The sequence below is a fragment of the Aotus nancymaae genome, unplaced genomic scaffold (assembly GCF_030222135.1).
Source record: "Aotus nancymaae isolate 86718 unplaced genomic scaffold, 86718_ANA_hifiasm-v0.15.2.pri h1tg000041l, whole genome shotgun sequence".
NCBI classification, from domain to species: Eukaryota; Metazoa; Chordata; class Mammalia; order Primates; family Aotidae; genus Aotus; species Aotus nancymaae.
Genome location: NW_026988455.1, coordinates 36,941,900 through 36,959,010, shown reverse-complemented (window position 1 = coordinate 36,959,010; position 17,111 = coordinate 36,941,900). Strand labels below are relative to the sequence as shown.

The window sequence follows — 17,111 nt, the reverse complement described above, 5'->3', positions numbered from 1 at the left end:
TCTTTTTCCATCTGTTTGTGTCCTCTCATATTTCCTTGAGCAGTGGTTTGTGGTTCTCCTTGAAGAGGTCCTTTACATCCTTTGTTAGTTGTATTCCCAGGTATTTTATATTCTTTGTAGCAATTGTGAATGGCAGTTGATTCTTGATTTGGCTCTCCTTAAGTCTGTTATTGGTGTATAGGAATGCTTGTGATTTTTGCACATTGATTTTGTATCCTGAGACTGCTGAAGTTGCTTATCAGTTTAAGGAGATTTTGGGCTGAGATGATAAGGTCTTCTAAATATACAATCATATCGTCTTCAAATAGAGACAATTTGACTTCCTCCTTTCCTAATTGAATACCCTTTAATTCTTTTTCTTGCCTGATTGCTCTGACTAGAACTTCCAATACCATATTGAATAGGAGTTGTGAGAGAGGGCATCCTTGTCTAGTGCCAGATTTCAGAAGGAATGCCCAAAGTAGTTTATAGATTCTTAACACTTTTTTCCTTCATTTCAACCCTGGTGAATCTGACAATTATGTGCCTTGGTGCTGCTCTTCTTGAGGAATATCTTTGTGGTGTTCTCTGTATTTCCTGGACTTGAATATTGACCTGCCTTGCTAGGTTTGGGAAGTTCTCCTGGATAATATCCTGAAGAGTATTTTCCAGCTTGGATTCATTCTCTCTGTCACATTCAGGTACACCTATCAAACGTAAATTAGGTCTTTTCACATAATCCCGTATTTCTTGGAGGCTTTGTTCATTTCTTTTTACTCTTTTTTCTCTAACCTTGCCTTCTTGTTTTATTTCATTGAGTTCATATTCAATCTCCAATATCCTTTCATCTGCTTGGTCAATTCGGCTATTGAAACGTGTGTATGCTTTGCAAGGTTATTGTGTTTTTCGGCTCCATCAATTCATTTATATTCTTCTCTAAGGTGTTTATTCTTGGTAGCATTTCGTCAAACATTTTTTTTCAAGGTTCTTAGTTTCTTTGCATGGGTTAGAACATGTTCTTTTAGCTCAGAGAAGTTTATTATTACCCACTTTCTGAAGCCTGTTTCTGTCAATTCATCAGATTCATTCTCCATCCAGCCTTGTTCCCTTGCTGGTGAGGAGTTGTGATACCTTGGAGGAGGAGAGGCATTCTGGTTTGTGCATTTTCATACTTTTCGTGCTGGTTTCTTCCCATCTTTGTGGATTTATCTACCTGTGGTCTTTGTAGTTGGTGACTCGGACGGGGTCTCTGAGTGGATGTACTTTTTGTTGATGATGAAGTTATTTCTTTCTGTTTTTTAGTTTTCCTTCTAATAGTCAGGCCCCTCTGCTGTAGGACTGCTAGAGTTCCACTCCAGACTCTGCTTGCCTGGGGATCATCTGTGGTGCTGCAGAACAGTAAAGGTTGCTGCTAGTTTCTTCTTCTGTTATCTTTGTCCCAGGATACCCGCCAGATGTCAGCCTGAGCTCTCCTTTATGAGGTGTCTCTTTGAATATACAGGGGTAGGGGAGCTGCTTGAGGAGATAGTCTGTCCCTTATAGGAGCTCAAGTGCTGAGCTGTGAGCTCCACTGTTCCATTCAGAGCTGTTGGGCAGGTATGTTTAGGTCTGTTGCAGTGGAACTCATAACCGCCTTTTTTTCCCAGGTGCTCTGTCCTGGGAAGTGGAGTTTTATTTATAAGTTCCTGACGTATTGCTGCCTTTTTTCAGAGATGCCTTGCCCAGTGAGGAAGTAGCCTAGTCACAGTCTGCCAGCAGAGGTGTTGCTGAGCTGCCGTGGGCTCTGCCCAGCTGCTATGTGAGCTTCCTTGTGGTTTTGTTTATAGAGATATAGTTAGAAATGCCTCGGTAATGGCAGTCTGCCTCAGTAAGGGCAAACTGTCTCTGTAATGGCGGACTGACTTCGTAATGGCAGATTGCCTCAGTCATTCTTTTCCTTCTGATTGTTGATAAAGCCATGTCTATCTATCATCTATCTACTAGACAGAGATTATTGTTAATATTTTAGCTTTTTTCCCTCTTGATTTTTGACAAAGTCATGTCTATCATCTATCTACGTACCTACCTACATAGGTAGGTATCTACCTACCATATACATAGATATGGATTATCATCCTTTTTTTTTTTTTTTTTTTTTTTTTTTTTTTTTTTTTTTTTTTAGACGGAGTCTCGCTCTTGTTACCCAGGCTGGAGTGCAATGGCGCGATCTCGGCTCACCGCAACCTCCGCCTCCTGGGTTCAGGCAATTCTCCTGCCTCAGCCTCCTGAGTAGCTGGGATTACAGGCATGCGCCACCGTGCCCAGCTAATTTTTTTTGTATTAATAGAGACGGGGTTTCACAATGTTGACCAGGATGGTCTCGATCTCTCGACCTCGTGATCCACCCGCCTCGGCCTCCCAAAGTGCTGGGATTACAGGCTTGAGCCACCGCGCCCGGCCTATCATCCTTTTTTACACAGCCTATCATGAAATGTTTCTGTGTCATTAAATACCCTTGAGAAACAAAATTTGAATGTCTGTCTATTAGCCCATCTTATATAAATGAACAGGCATATGTCATTTTACTGCATTTCACTTTATTGTACATAGCACATACTGCATTTTTTATAAAGTACAGGTTTGTGGCAACCCTGCCACAAATCTATCTATACCACTTCTCCAACAGCACATGCTCACTTTGTGTCTCTGTGTCACATTTTTGTAATTCACACAATATTTCAAACTTTTCATCATTATTATGTCTGTCATGATGATCACAGTGATCAGTGATCAATTACAATTGTTTTGGGGTACCATGAACCCCACCATGTAAGATGGAACTTAATTGATAAATGAGTGTGTTCTGCCTTTTCTACTGACTGGGCAATTCCCCATATCTCTTCCTCTCATCAGACCTTCCCTGAGATATAACAATATTGAAATTAGGCCAGTTAATTTTTTACAGTAGCATCTAGATGCTCAAATGAAAGGAAAAGTTGCATATCTCTCATTTTAAATCAAAAGCTTGAAATTGATTAAGCTTAGTGAGAAAGGCAAATCAAAAACAAAGATGGGGCCAGGAGCAGTGGCTCACACCTATAATCTCAGCATTTTGGGAGGCAACGGCAGGAGGATCGTTTGAGCTCAGGAGTTAGAGACCAGCCTGGGCAATGTGGTGAAACCCAGTCTCTACTGAAAATACAAAAATTAGCCAGATATGGTGGCCTGTAGTACCAGCTACATGGGGGGCTGAGGTGGGAGGATTGCTTGATTCCAGGAGTATGAGGCTGCAGTAAACCATGATCACACCACTGCACTCCAGCCTGAGTGACAGAGCCAGACTGTCGTCAAAAAACAGTAACAAAAAGATAGGCTGAAATCTAGGTATCTTGCCAAGTTATGAAGGCAAAGGAAAAGTTCTTGAAGAAAATTAAAAGTGCTACTTCAGTGAATACACAAATGATAAAAAAAAAAAAAAAAAAAAAGTGAAACAGCCTTAGTGCTGACACAAAGAAAATTTGAGGGTCTGAATAGAAAATCAAATTAGCCACAACATTTCCTTAAGCCAAAGACTAATCCAGAGCAAGGACCTAAATCTCTTCAATTTTATGTCAAGTGAGAGAGGTAAGGAAGCTACAGAAGAAATGTTGGAAGCTAGAAGAGGTTGGTTTATGAGGCCTAAGGAAAGAAGCTATCTATCTCCATAATATAAAAGTACAAGGTGAAACAGTAAATGATGATGCAGAAGCTGCAGCAAATTGTCCAGAAGATCCAGCTAAGATCACTGATGAAGGTGGCTATACCAAACAACAGATTTCCAGTTTAGGTAAAACAGCCTTCTATTGGGAAAAGATGCCATCTAGGACCTTCATAGCTATGGAGGAGAAGTCAATGCCTGGCTTCAAAATCTCAAAGGACAGGCTGACTTGTTAGGGGCTAATGCAACTCTTGACTTTAAGTTAAAGCCAATGTTCACTTATCATTCTGAAAATACTAGGCCCTTAAGAATTATGCCAAATCTATTCTGCCTGTGGTCCATAAATGAAACAAGGCCTGGGGACAGCATATCTGTTTGCTGAATGGTTACTGAATATTTTAAGCCCACTGTGGAGACCTATTGCTCAGACAAAAAGACTTTTCAAACTATTACCACTCATTCACAATGCACCTGGTCACCTAAGAGCTCTGCTGGAGATGTACAAGGAGATTAATGTTTTTTTCATGCCTGCTAACAGGACATTCATTTTGCAGTCCATGGATTGAAGAGTAATTTCAAATTTCATGTCTTATTATTATTATCAGACAGGGTCTCACTCTGTCATCCAGGCTAGAGTACAGTGGCAAGTTCTTGGCTCACTGCAACCTCCTCCTCCTGGGCTCAAGCAATTTCCCAACCTCAGCCTCCTGGGTTTCTAAAACTATAGGTATGTCCTACCACACCAGGCTAATTTTTATACTTTTTATAGAGATAGGGTTTTGTCATGTTGCCCAGGCTGGTCTCGAACTCCTGAGCTCAAATAATCCAATCACCTCAGCCTCCCAAAGTGCTAGGATTACAGGTGTGAGTCATTGAGCCCAATCTAAATTTTATTGTTTAAGAAAGACATTGTGTATGGTAATAGCTGGCATAGTGATTCCTCTGATGTACCTGGGCAAAGTAAATTGAAACCTTCTGGAAAGGATTCACCATTCTTTTTTGTTTGTTTGTTTCCACTCTGCTGCCCAGGCTGGAGTACACCATTCTTTTCTCTTTTTCCCACTCTGTTGCCCAAGCTGGACTCAAGTGATCCTCCCACCTCATCCTCCTGACTAGCTAGGACTACAGGTGTGTGCCACCGTGCCTGGCCAATTTTTTATTTTATCTCCTGTTTTTAATTATTTATAGTTCTCTCTCTCTCTCATTCTTTCTTTCTCTGTCAGGGTTTTGCTGTCACCCAGGCTGCAATGCAGTAGTGCAATCTTAACTCACTGAAGCCTCAACCTTCAAGGCTAAAGCAATCCTTCCATCTCAGCCTCCTGTGTAGCTGGGACTACAGGTACATGCCAACATGCCCAGCTAATATCTTTATTTTTTGTAGAAATAGAGTCTGCCTATGTTGCCCAGGCTAGTCTCAAACTCCTAGGTTCAAGTGATCCTCCCATCCCAGTCTCCCAAAGTGTTGGGATTACTGGCATGAGCCACTACACCCATCATATGTTTTTATAATTTCATCTTTTGTTTTGATTCAGTGGGTACATGTACAGATTTATTACATGGGTATGCTGTGTGATGCTGAGGTTTGGAGTATGAATGATCCCATCACCCAGGCAGTGAGCATAGTACCTAATAGGTAGTTTTTCAGCCATTGCCCCTCTCCCACAGTAGTCCCCAGTGTCTTTTCTCATCTTCCTGTCCATGGGATTCACCATTCTTGATATCATTTGTGATTCATGGGAGGAGGTCAAGACCGTAACATTAACAGTTTGGGGGAGGAAGATCCAAGATGGCCAGTTAGGAGCAGCTCAGGATTGCAGCTCCCAGTGAAAGCGCAGAGGGTGAATGGATGCCACATTTCCAGATGGATTTTTATTGCCCACAGACCAGGAGATTCCCAGGTGGAGGAGCCCCACAGGTCGACAGCACGGCTGTTTAGGCCAGTGCGGCTGTTTTGCCAGCACCCTGGCGCGGTGGTTCCCAGTGCAGAGTAAACAGACCTGGGTCCCCTCTTAGCCAGCAAGGGGAGCTCCAGGGAGCTCTGGGAACCTCTGGTAAGGCAGAGTTGCTCATTCCTCTGATTTAAAAAAAAAAAAGGTGGACTGAAACAGGGAACCAGTCCAGCAGATTCCTGGGCAAAAAAGTGCAACAAATCTCAGAGCCGCTGTTTCAGCCAGCGCAGTGGGTCGGCACACGGGAAATCACACAGATCCCGATGCCTTTCCAACAGGCAACCAGAACACCTGGGAGAGAGCTGACCATTCAACTAAAATACAAAAGGCTCTGAGGCAGGGAGCCTGGTGATCAGGCCTGGCTGGTCCCACCCCCACAAAAACAAAAACAGAAACAAAAACAAAAAAACAGCAATTGGAAACACTCTGGGTTGAGAGTTTCACAGCAAGCACAGCTGAACCTGGGATGGTCCAGCTCTGTGGGGGAGGGGTGTCCACCATTACCGAGGCACTCCACCACTATGGAGGCAGTCCGCCATTGCTGAGGCAGTCTGCCATTGCCGAGGCAACCCGCCATTACAGAGAGAGTCCGTCATTACAGAGGCAGGCCACCATTGCTGAGGCAGTCCTAACTACACCCATATAAACAGGACTGCAGGAAAGTTCACACAGCGCTGGGCGGAGCCCACAGCAGCTCAGTGAAGCCCCTGCAGGCAGACAGTGACTAGGCTACCTCCTTGCTGGGCAGAGCAGCCCTGGAAAAAAAAAAAGGCAGCAGCACAGCAGAAACTCATAAATAAAGCCCTAACTCCCCGGGACAGAACACCTGGGGAAAAAAAGGGGGTTTATGAGTTCTGCTGCTGCAGACTTAAACGTACCTGACCAGCAGCTCTGAATGAACAACAGAGCTCACAGCTCAGCACTTGAGCTACTATAAAGGACAGACTGTATCCTCAAGCAGCTCCCTGACCCCCGTATATCCAGAGTTACCTCATAAAGGAGCTCAGACTGACATTTGGCAGGTATCCTTCTGGGACAAAGCAGAAGAAGAAACTGGTGGCAACCTTTACTGTTCTGCAGCTGCTGCAGGTGATCCCCAGGCAAGCAGGGCCTGGAGTGGACCTCAGCAGTCCTACAGCAGAGGGGCCAGACTGTTAGAAGGAAAACTAAGAAACAGAAATAACTTCATCATCAACAAACAGGACGTCCACTCAGAGACCCAATCAGAAAGTCAGCAACTACAAAGACGACCGGTGGATAAATCCACAAAGATGGGAAGAAACCAGTGCAAAAAGGATGAAAACACCCAAAACCGGAACACCTCTCCTCCTACAAGAGATCACAACTCCTCACCAGCAAGGTAACAAGACTGGATGGAGAATGAGTGTGATGAAATGACAGAATCAGGCTTCAGAAGGTGGGTAATAAGAAACTTCCATGAGCTAAAAGAACATGTTCTAACTGAATGCAAAGAAACTAAGAACCTTGAAAAAAGATTTAACGAAATGCTAATGAGAATGGACAACTTAGAGAGGAATATAAGTGAATTGATGGAGCTGAAAAACACAACATGAGAACTTCATGAAGCATGCACAAGTTTCAACAGCTGAATTGACCAAGCAGAAGAAAGGATATCAGAGGTCGAAGATCAACTCAATGAAATAAAATGAGAAGGCAAGATTAGAGAAAACAGGGTAAAAAGGAATGAACAAAGTCAACAAGAAATATGGGACTATATGAAAAGACCTAATCTACGTTTGATAGGTGTACCTGAATGTGATGAAGAGAATGAATCCAAGCTGGAAAATACTCTTCAGGATATTATCCAGGAAAACTTCCCCAACCTTGCAAGGTAGGCCAATATTCAAGTCCAGAAAATACAGAGAACACCACAAAGATATTCCTGAAGAAGAGCAACCCCAAGGCACATAATCGTCAGATTCACCAGGGTTGAAATGAAGGAGAAAATGCTAAGGGCAGCCAGAGAGAAAGGTCGGGTTACCCACAAAGGGAAACCCATCAGATTCACAGCGGATCTCTCAGCAGAAAACCCTACAAGCCAGAAGAGAGCAGGGGCCAGTATTCAACATCCTTAAAGAAAAGAACTTTTAACCCAGAATTTCATATCCAGCCAAACTAAGCTTCATAAGTGAAGGAAAAATAAAATCCTTTGCAAACAAGCAAGTACTCAGAGATTTCATCACCACCAGGCCTGCTTTACAAGAGCTCCTGAAAGAGGCACTACACACAGAAAAGAACAACCAGTACCAGCCACTGCAAAAACATACCAAATGGTAAAGAGCATCAACACAATGAAGAATCTGCATCAACTAATGGGCAAAACAGCCAGCTAGCATCAAAATGGCAGTATCAAATTCACACATAACAATATTAACCCTAAACATAAATGGACTAAATGCCCCAATCAAAAGACACAGACTGGCAAATTGAATAAAAAGCCAAAACCCATCGGTATGCTGTATCCAGGAAACCCATCTCACGTGCAAGGATACACAAAGGCTCAAAATAAAGGGATGGAGGAAGATTTACCAAGCAAATGGAGAGCAAAAAAAAGCAGGAGTGGCAATTCTCATCTCTAATAAAATAGACTTTAAAGCAACAAAGATCAAAAGAGACAAAGAAGGACATTACATAGTGGTAAAAGGATCAATGCAACAAGAAGAGCTAACGATCCTAAATATATATGCACCTAATACAGGAGCACCCAGATACATAAGGCAAGTTCTTAATGCTTTACAAAGAGACTTAGACTCCCACACAATAACAGTGGGAGACTTTAACGCCCTGTTGTCAAGATTAGACAGCTCAACCAGACAGAAAATTAACAAGGATATCCAGGACTTGAATTCAGACCTGAAACAAGCAAACCTAGTAGACATTTACAGAACTCTCCACCCCAAATCCACAAAATATACATTCTTCTCAGCACCACATCACACCTACTCTAAAATTGATCACATAATTGGAAGTAAATCACTCCTCAGCAAATGCAAAAGAACGGAAACTGTAACAAACAGTCTCTCAGACCACAGTGCAATCAAGTTACAAATCAGAATTCAGAAACCAACCCAGAACTGCACAGCTTCATGGAAAGTGAACAACTTTCTCTTGAATGTTGACTGGATAAACAATGAAATGAAGGCAGAAATAAAGACGTTCTTCAAAACCAACGAGAATGAAGACACCACATACCAGAATCTCTGTGACACATTTAAAGCAGTCTCTAGAGGAAAATATATAGCAATAAGTGCCCACATGAGAAGCAAGGAGAGATCTAAAATTGACACCCTATCATCAAAATTGAAAGAGCTAGAGGAGCAAGATCAAAAAAACTCAAAACCTAGCAGAAGACAAGAAATAACTAAGATCAGAGCAGAACTGAAGGAGACAGAGACACAAAAAAATCCCTTCAAAAAATCAATAAATCCAGGAGCTGGTTTTTTGAAAAGATCAACAAAATAGACCACTAGCCAGATTAATAAAAAAGAAAAGAGAGAATAACCAAACAGATGCAATAAAAAAAGAGAAAGGGGATATCACCAGAGTCCACAGAAATTCAAACCATCATCAGAGATTATTATAAACAACTCTATGCACATAAACTAGAAAACCTGGAAGAAATGGATAAATTCCTAGACAGCTGCCTCCTCCCAAGCCTAAACCAGGAAGAAGTCAAAACCCTGAATAGACCAATAACAAGGTCTGAAGTGGAGGCAGCAATTAGGAGCCTACCACCCAAAAAAAGCCCAGGTCCAGATGGGTTCACAGCCGAATTCTACCAGACATACAAAGAGGAGCTGGTACCACTCCTTCTGAAACTATTCCAAATAATCCAAAAAGAGGGAATCCTCCCCAAATCATTTTATGAGACCAACATCATCCTGATACCAAAACCCAGCAGAGACTCAACAAGAAAAGAAAACTACTGGCCAATATCCATGATGAACATAGATGCAAAAATCTTCAATAAAATACTGGCAAACCGATTGCAACAGCACATCAAAAAGCTTATCCACCATGATCAAGTAGGATTCATCCCAGGGATGCAAGGCTGGTTCAACATACGCAAGTCTATAAACGTATTTCACCACATAAACAGAACCAAAGAAAAAACCACATGATTATCTCAATTGATGCAGAGAAGGCCTTTGACAAAATTCAACAGCCCTTTATGCTAAAAACCCTCAATAAACTAGGTATTGACGGAACATATCTCAAAACAATAAAAGCTATTTACGACAAACCAACAGCCGATATCATACTGAATGGGCAAAAACTGGAAGCATTCCCTTTGAAAACTGGCACTAGACAAGGATGCCCTCTCTCACCACTCCTATTCAATATAGTACTGGAAGTTCTAGCCAGAGCAATCAGGCAAGAAAAAGAAATTAAGGGTATTCAAATAGGAAAGGAGGAAGTCAAATTGTCTCTATTTGCAGACGACATGATTGTATATCTAGAAGACCCCATTGTCTCAGCCCAAAATCTCCTGAAACCGATAAGCAACTTCAGCAAAGTCTCAGGATACAAAATCAATGTGCAAAAATCACAAGCATTCCTATACACCAATAACACACTTAAAGAGAGCCAAATCAAGAATCAACTGCCATTCACAATTGCTACAAAGAGAATAAAATACCTAGGAATACAACTAGCAAGGAACGTAAAGGACCTCTTCAAGGAGAGCTACAAACCACTGCTCGAGGAAATAAGAGAGGACACAAACAGATGGAGAAACATTCCATGTTCATGGTTAGGAAGAATCAAGATTGTGAAAATGGCCATACTGCCCAAAGTAATTTACAGATTCAACACTATCCGCATCAAGCTACCCATGACCTTCTTCACAGAACTGGAAAAAACCACCTTAAACTTCGTATGGAACCAAAAGAGAGCCCACATAGCCAAGTCAATTCTAAGCAAAAAGAACAAAGTGGGAGGCATCACACTACCAGACATCAAACTATACTACAGGGCTACAGTAATCAAAACAGCATGGTACTGGTACCAAAACAGAGATATAGACCAATGGAACAGAACAGAGGCCTCGGAGGCAACACAACATATCTATAACCATCCGATCTTTGACAAACCTGACAAAAACAAGCAATGAGGAAAGGATTCCCTGTTTAATAAGTGGTGTTGGGAAAACTGCCTAGCAATATGCAGAAAGCAAAAACTGGACCCCTTCCTGACACCTTACACTAAAATTAACTCCAGATGGATTAAAGACTTAAACATAAGACCTAACACCATAAAAACCCTAGAAGAAAATCTAGGCAAAACCATTCAGGACATAGGCGTAGGCAAGGACTTCATGACCAAAACACCAAAAGCATTAGGAACAAAAGCCAAAATAGACAAATGGAACCTAATCAAACTCCAGAGCTTCTGCACGGCAAAAGAAACAGTCATTAGAGTAAATCAGCAACCAACAGAATGGGAAAAAATTTTTGCAATCTACCCATCTGACAAAGGGCTGATATCCAGAATTTACAATGAACTAAAACAGATTTTCAAGAAAAAAACAAACAAGCCCATTCAGAAGTGGGTGAAGGATATGAACAGATACTTTACAAAAGAAGACATACATGAGGCCAACAAACATATGAAAAAATGCTCATCATCACTGGTCAGAGAAATGCAAATCAAAACTACATTGAGATACCATCTCACGCCAGTTAGAATGGTGATCATTAAAAAATCTGAAGACAACAGATGCTGGAGAGGATGTGGAGAAATAGGAACACTCTTACACTGTTGGTGGGAGTGTAAATTAGTTCAACCATTGTGGAAGACAGTGTGGCGATTCCTCAAGGACCTAGAAATAGAAATTCCATTTGACCCAGCAATCCCATTACTGGGTATATATCCAAAGAATTATAAATCATTCTACTATAAGGACACATGCACACGAATGTTCACTGCTGCACTGTTTACAATAGCAAAGACCTGGAACCAATCCAAATGCCCATCAAAGACAGACTGGATAAAGAAAATATGGCACATATACACCATGGAATACTATGCAGCCATCAAAAATGATGAGTTCGTGTCCTTTGTAGGGACATGGATGAACCTGGAAACCATCATTCTCAGCAAACTGACGCAAGAACAGAAAATCAAACACCACATGTTCTCACTCATAAGTGGGTGTTGAACAATGAGAACACATGGACACAGGGATGGGAGCACTACACACTGGGGTCTGTTGGGGGGAAATAGGGGAGGGACAGCGGGGGGTGGGGAGTTGGGGAGAGATAGCATGGGGAGAAATGCCACATATAGGTGAAGGGGAGGAAGGCAGCAAATCACACTGCCACGTATGCACCTATGCAACAATCTTGCCTGTTCTTCACATGTACCCCAAAACCTAAAATGCAATAAAAAAAAACAGTTTGGAAGATGTTGATTCTAACCCTCATGAATGACTTTGAGGGTTCAAGACTTCAATGGAGAAAGTGATTGCAGAGGTGAAGGAAATGGGAAGAAAACTAGAATTAGAAGTGGAACCTGAAGATGTGACTGAATTACTATAATCTCATGATAAAACTTGAACAGATGAGGAATTGCTTCTTATGGTTGAGCAAAGAAAGTGGTTTTTCAAGATGGAAACTTCTCCTGGTGAAGATGCGGTGAACAGAATATTACATAAATTTAGTTGATAAAATAGCAGCAGAGTTTGAGAGGACTGGCTCAAATTTTGAAAGAAGTTCTACTGTGGGTAAAATGCTATTGAAAAGCATCGCATGCTACAGAGAAATCTTGTATGTAAAGGAGGGTCAATCAATGTGGCAAATTCCATTGTTTCAAGAAATTGCCACATCCACCTCAACCTTCAGAAACCACCAACATGATCAGTCAAGCAGCCGTCAATACCAAGGCAAAACCCTCCACCAGCAAAAAGATCTGAAAGCTCAGATGATCATTAGCATTTTTTAGCAACAAAGTATTTCTTAATTAAGGTGTATATATTTTTTAGGCATAATGCTATTGCTTACTTAATAGACTACAGTATAGTGTATTTCTTTTATATGCACTGGGAAACAAAAGAGTTTGTGTGACCTGCTTTATTCTAACATTTATTTCATTGAAGTGGTCTGAAACTGAACCCATAATATCTCTGAGGCATGCATGTACTATGCTTTTTTAAAATATATTCCCAACAGATAAACTTTCAGATTGGGTTTTTATCAAGGCATAATCATTGATGATTTTCATCTAGAAAGTTTGTTCTGTGGAATAAATTTATGTACTGAAGCTACAGAAGGTGGTGAAGAGGTGGAAAATGTAGAATCTAATCATATCATGCAAACACTTCCATTCACATCTGTATTTCTGCTTACCTCCTGACCCAAAAATGCTAGGTGAACAAGTTAATTAGAATCAAATAATCCATCTATAAAGAAGGGCTGGAAGCCAAATGCAGGGGATTCCTTATGTACATGCAAGTGAGTGACCCCATCAGAGAGCCATTTCTTCTGGTTACAATCTTAAGGAACCAAACTCATAACATGTTTTGACAAGGTTAAATGTGGATTTATTAGCTCAGATGTAGCATTTGGTTAGGTGTGGCCTGGGTCACTGGTCTCCAGAGAGAGGTATGCAAATGTTTTTTTATGTTATCCTCTTAAATCTTAAATTTTCTACTCTATCACATCTTTTTAATATATGTGAAATATTCATTGATATGGTTTGACTGTGTCCCCACCCAAATCTCATCTTGAATTGTAGCTCTCATAATCCCCTCATGTCATGGGAGGGACCCAGTGGGAGCTAATTGAGTCATGGGGCAGGTTTTTCCCGTGCTGTTCTCATGATAGTGAATAAGTTTCATGATGTCTGATAGTTTTATAAAGGGCAGATCCGCCACGCATGCTCTCTTGCCTGTGGCCATGTAAGACATGCCTTTGTTCCTCCTTTACCTTCCACCATGCTTGAGGCCATTGCGAGGCCTCTCCAGCCACATGGAACTGTGAGTCCATTAAACTTCTTTTTCTTTCTTTTTTTTTTTTTAATGGAGTGTTGCTCTTCTTGCCCAGGCTGGAGTGCAATAGCATGATCTCAGCTCACCAAAACCTCCATTTCCTGGGTTCAAGTTATTCTCCTGCCTCAGCCTCCCGAGTAGCTAGAATTAAAGGCATGTGCCACCATCCTCAGCTAATTTTGTATTTTTACTAGAGACAGGGTTTCTCCGTGTTGGTCAGGTTGGTCTCAAACTCCCAACCTCAGATGATCTACCTACTTTGGCCTCCCAAAGTGCTGGGTTTACAGGCATAAGCCACTGAGCCCAGCCAAACCTCTTTTTCTTTTAAATTACCCAGTCTTGGGCATTTCTTTATAGCAGTATGAAAATATACTAATACATTCATATACTAGTACATAATAATGAATAATAAGTTATATACACACATATATTAGTATGCAAGTGGTAGATGAGCATAATGTTTATAAATGTTATATTTTTTAACATACTAATTTTTTAAGCCAATGAGTGATTAATCAAAACAGTATAGAGTTTAGAACTTTAGATTTCTGTTGTTGATGGAGCTTTGAGAGTGACTGGGGCTAAAAGTTCTATGAAGTATGGATGGAGCATGACTTTGATCTAATACTTGGCATAAGTGTGGGAGATATTGGCCAAGCTGAATCCTGGGAAGGTGAATGGAGTCCCTAGTTTGGTAGAGCATAGGATAGAGATGATTGGACCAGGGGAGGTGACTGGCCCAAAAGGTTGAGATCATCTGGGAGAAGCAAGTATCCAGGGTATGCTAAACTACAATCAAATGGGTAATGTTTCATGGAACATTTGCAGATGTAGCCTAAGAAAGTCGAAGCGGAAGGAACCTAAGGAGTCTAGAACACTTAAGAAGAGAGTGAGTGTCTCAAAAAAAAGAAAAGAAAGAAAGAAATAGATCCTGGAGTCTTCTTGTAAAAGGAAGGTGGTCCCATTGAGTAGAACATGTGTGGCCCAAATCCTGGAGGTAGGGGCAGAGTAATAGCACAGATGGGGGCAGGGCAATAGCAGTTGAACATGGCCAGGCAATGCGCACCACAGCTGAAGGAGCACTCGGGGGCGACAGGCAAGAGAGCATGTGTGGGGGATCTGCCCTTTATGAAACCATCAGACTCAGCCTAGGAGTCTCCCGAGAGCACATAGCAGCCATGCCCATTCGCCTATCATCCTAGGCAGTAACCTAGTAGGTTCTTGCAGTAACAGAGCACAGGACAGACGGGTTTCAATAGGAGTGGTGAGGGGAGTCTGGCTAGCATGAGCTATGAATGAAAGTCCTAGAGGCTCGAATGAGATAGCCAAAGATAAGATAGGAGCACCCTGAAATTAACCGCCCCCCACCACCGAGTTTTGCAGAGGGTTGATTCTGCCTAAACACAGTATCTACATCATGGTCAATTGTGGCACATCATGATAAAAAGCTATCCTTAAGATATTGAGTCTCTTCTCTCTCCACCAAAAGAAAAATAAACATGCAAAAAGAATAATAAAATTAGGAAAAAAACAAGTTAGAAGCATTTTAGCTAGTATGTTCCTCTTTTTTTGATCAGAATACAAAGACATTTCATTTTTGTCTTTTTTTAAGATAGTGAATTATTAAATTTCTTTGGCAATAAATGAGAAAAAGAAGAGCAAAGAAAAGATCTGGGCTGTAATGGGTACTGGTTTCTACTTATCTTTCTGATAATGTGAATTCGAAACAGTTCAATCACACTTAGCCACTACAAAAATTAGTACTAGTAACCTTTTTGTAGATGATAAAATTCAATATACCCAGTGGACATAAACATGTTCAAAAGGTTTATTTCCTGCAGGTCAATTTTTCCCCCCATAAACAGAGGTGAAGTGAACATATGATTGGGTTGGTAATTCTGTTGCACATTGCAATTCACCCAGCTGCTTGTCATCCACAGAAATGAGGAAGATAGGTTTTAGGTTTTATTTGTCATGTGATATTAATAGCCACATGTTTTAATGGCATCTTATTTGAGGTCCATCGATCCTTTGAATATGTGTAGAAAAGCATGGCCATCATTTTTCACCTGCCCACATCTGAACACATTCAGATACCATGGAAACCACAATGAAAGAAAAAAATATACTTATTCTAAGAGGGATGTTTAAGTGTCCTTTCTTCCATACAGCCCTGGGGTGTGATAATGTGCTAGGGCCTGCTGTGTTTTCTGGCATGAGCTCTCATCTCTGAGGGTCCTGAGAAAGACAGTGGATTGATCCTGGAGTCCTCTTTAAAAGGAAGGTGGTCCCATTGAGTAGAACATGTGTGGCCCAAATCCTGGAGAGGCAGAGCAATAGCACGGATGGGGGCAGGGCAATAGCAGTTGAACATGACCAGGCAATGTGCACCACAGCTGAAGGAGCACTGGGGGGTAGGTTGAAGTCATTGGCAGATGCATCTGCTGCTGCTGAAGGAGGAATTGTTCCCAGCAGTGCTGGACTTGGATCTAGCTGGATCCCAGGGTCTGGGGTTCTGTCATTTTCCTTTCCTCTGGCTGCCTGGGATCCTCCCATTTTACACTGAGTCTGCGGCCATTGACAATTAACTTATTAAAGGACTTCTCTGCAGCCACTTGTGCAGCCTGCCCTGTGGAAACCCAGATGAAAGCGCACCATTGTCTGCACAACAGGGATTGTCCAGATCTCTCTAAAGAGGTAGAGATGATTTCTTAAGATCTGTCTTGGTAATGGTATCACCCAGACCACTAACATCTAGTGTGGGGATAGACTTGTCCTCTGGTAGTTCCAGATGAGGCGTGGTTGAATCCTACTATAGAAGCTTATCTGCTACAGGGTCATTGACTCCATAATATCGATGTTTAATATCTGATCAGCAAGGGAATCATGTGGACCTGTAGGCTTCTCATGTCTGTATGGAAACTCCTCTCCTCTCTTACCATCTCCCTTTCCCCAAAAGGAGAAAATGTGGGGCTTATTCCTTAGGTAATAGAGTATGGTCCAGGCCAGTTTGTTCAGCATGTCACTCGTGGATATGGCTTTCCCCAGCAGGCCAACTGGCCATCTTCAATCTGAGTTAGAAACCCCTCTCTCCACATTCTGCATGTAGTACTCTTCTCTGACATCTGACTTTGGCATGTCATCTTATAAAGACAATCCCGCATCACAAACCTGGATGGGCAGGCCATGCTCCAGGTCTAAGAGGCGGGTCTGACAGACATGCTTCAATCTTCTCCAGGTTTGACACACTTTATTCTTCTTGAAATGCATGTGGACTCCAGGGCACCAGCAAAATTGTGAATGGCCTGGCATAGATTTTGCATTTTTCTCATACTTTTCTTTGGTCATTCAGATATAAGAGTTTCCTCTAAGACATGTCCGATATGGAATGGAGAAGTATGCATCTTCCCAACGTTTCCTGTTTAAGCTGTTGAAACCAAGACAGGTCACCATCTTGAGGGGGTCTTGAGGTAGTGGTACCTTTTAGGTGGGAGAGAGA

General features: G+C 41.7%; 1 protein-coding gene and 1 pseudogene across 2 annotated transcripts in view; one reads left to right on the top strand and one right to left on the bottom strand.

Moving 5' to 3' along the window:
• The window catches only part of PCSK5 (proprotein convertase subtilisin/kexin type 5), a 472,843-nt gene that overhangs the window by 396,863 nt on the left and 58,869 nt on the right, over window positions 1-17,111 (top strand). The window lies entirely within an intron of this gene.
• Window positions 15,804-17,065, bottom strand: LOC110567486 (pre-mRNA-splicing factor RBM22-like; annotated as a pseudogene).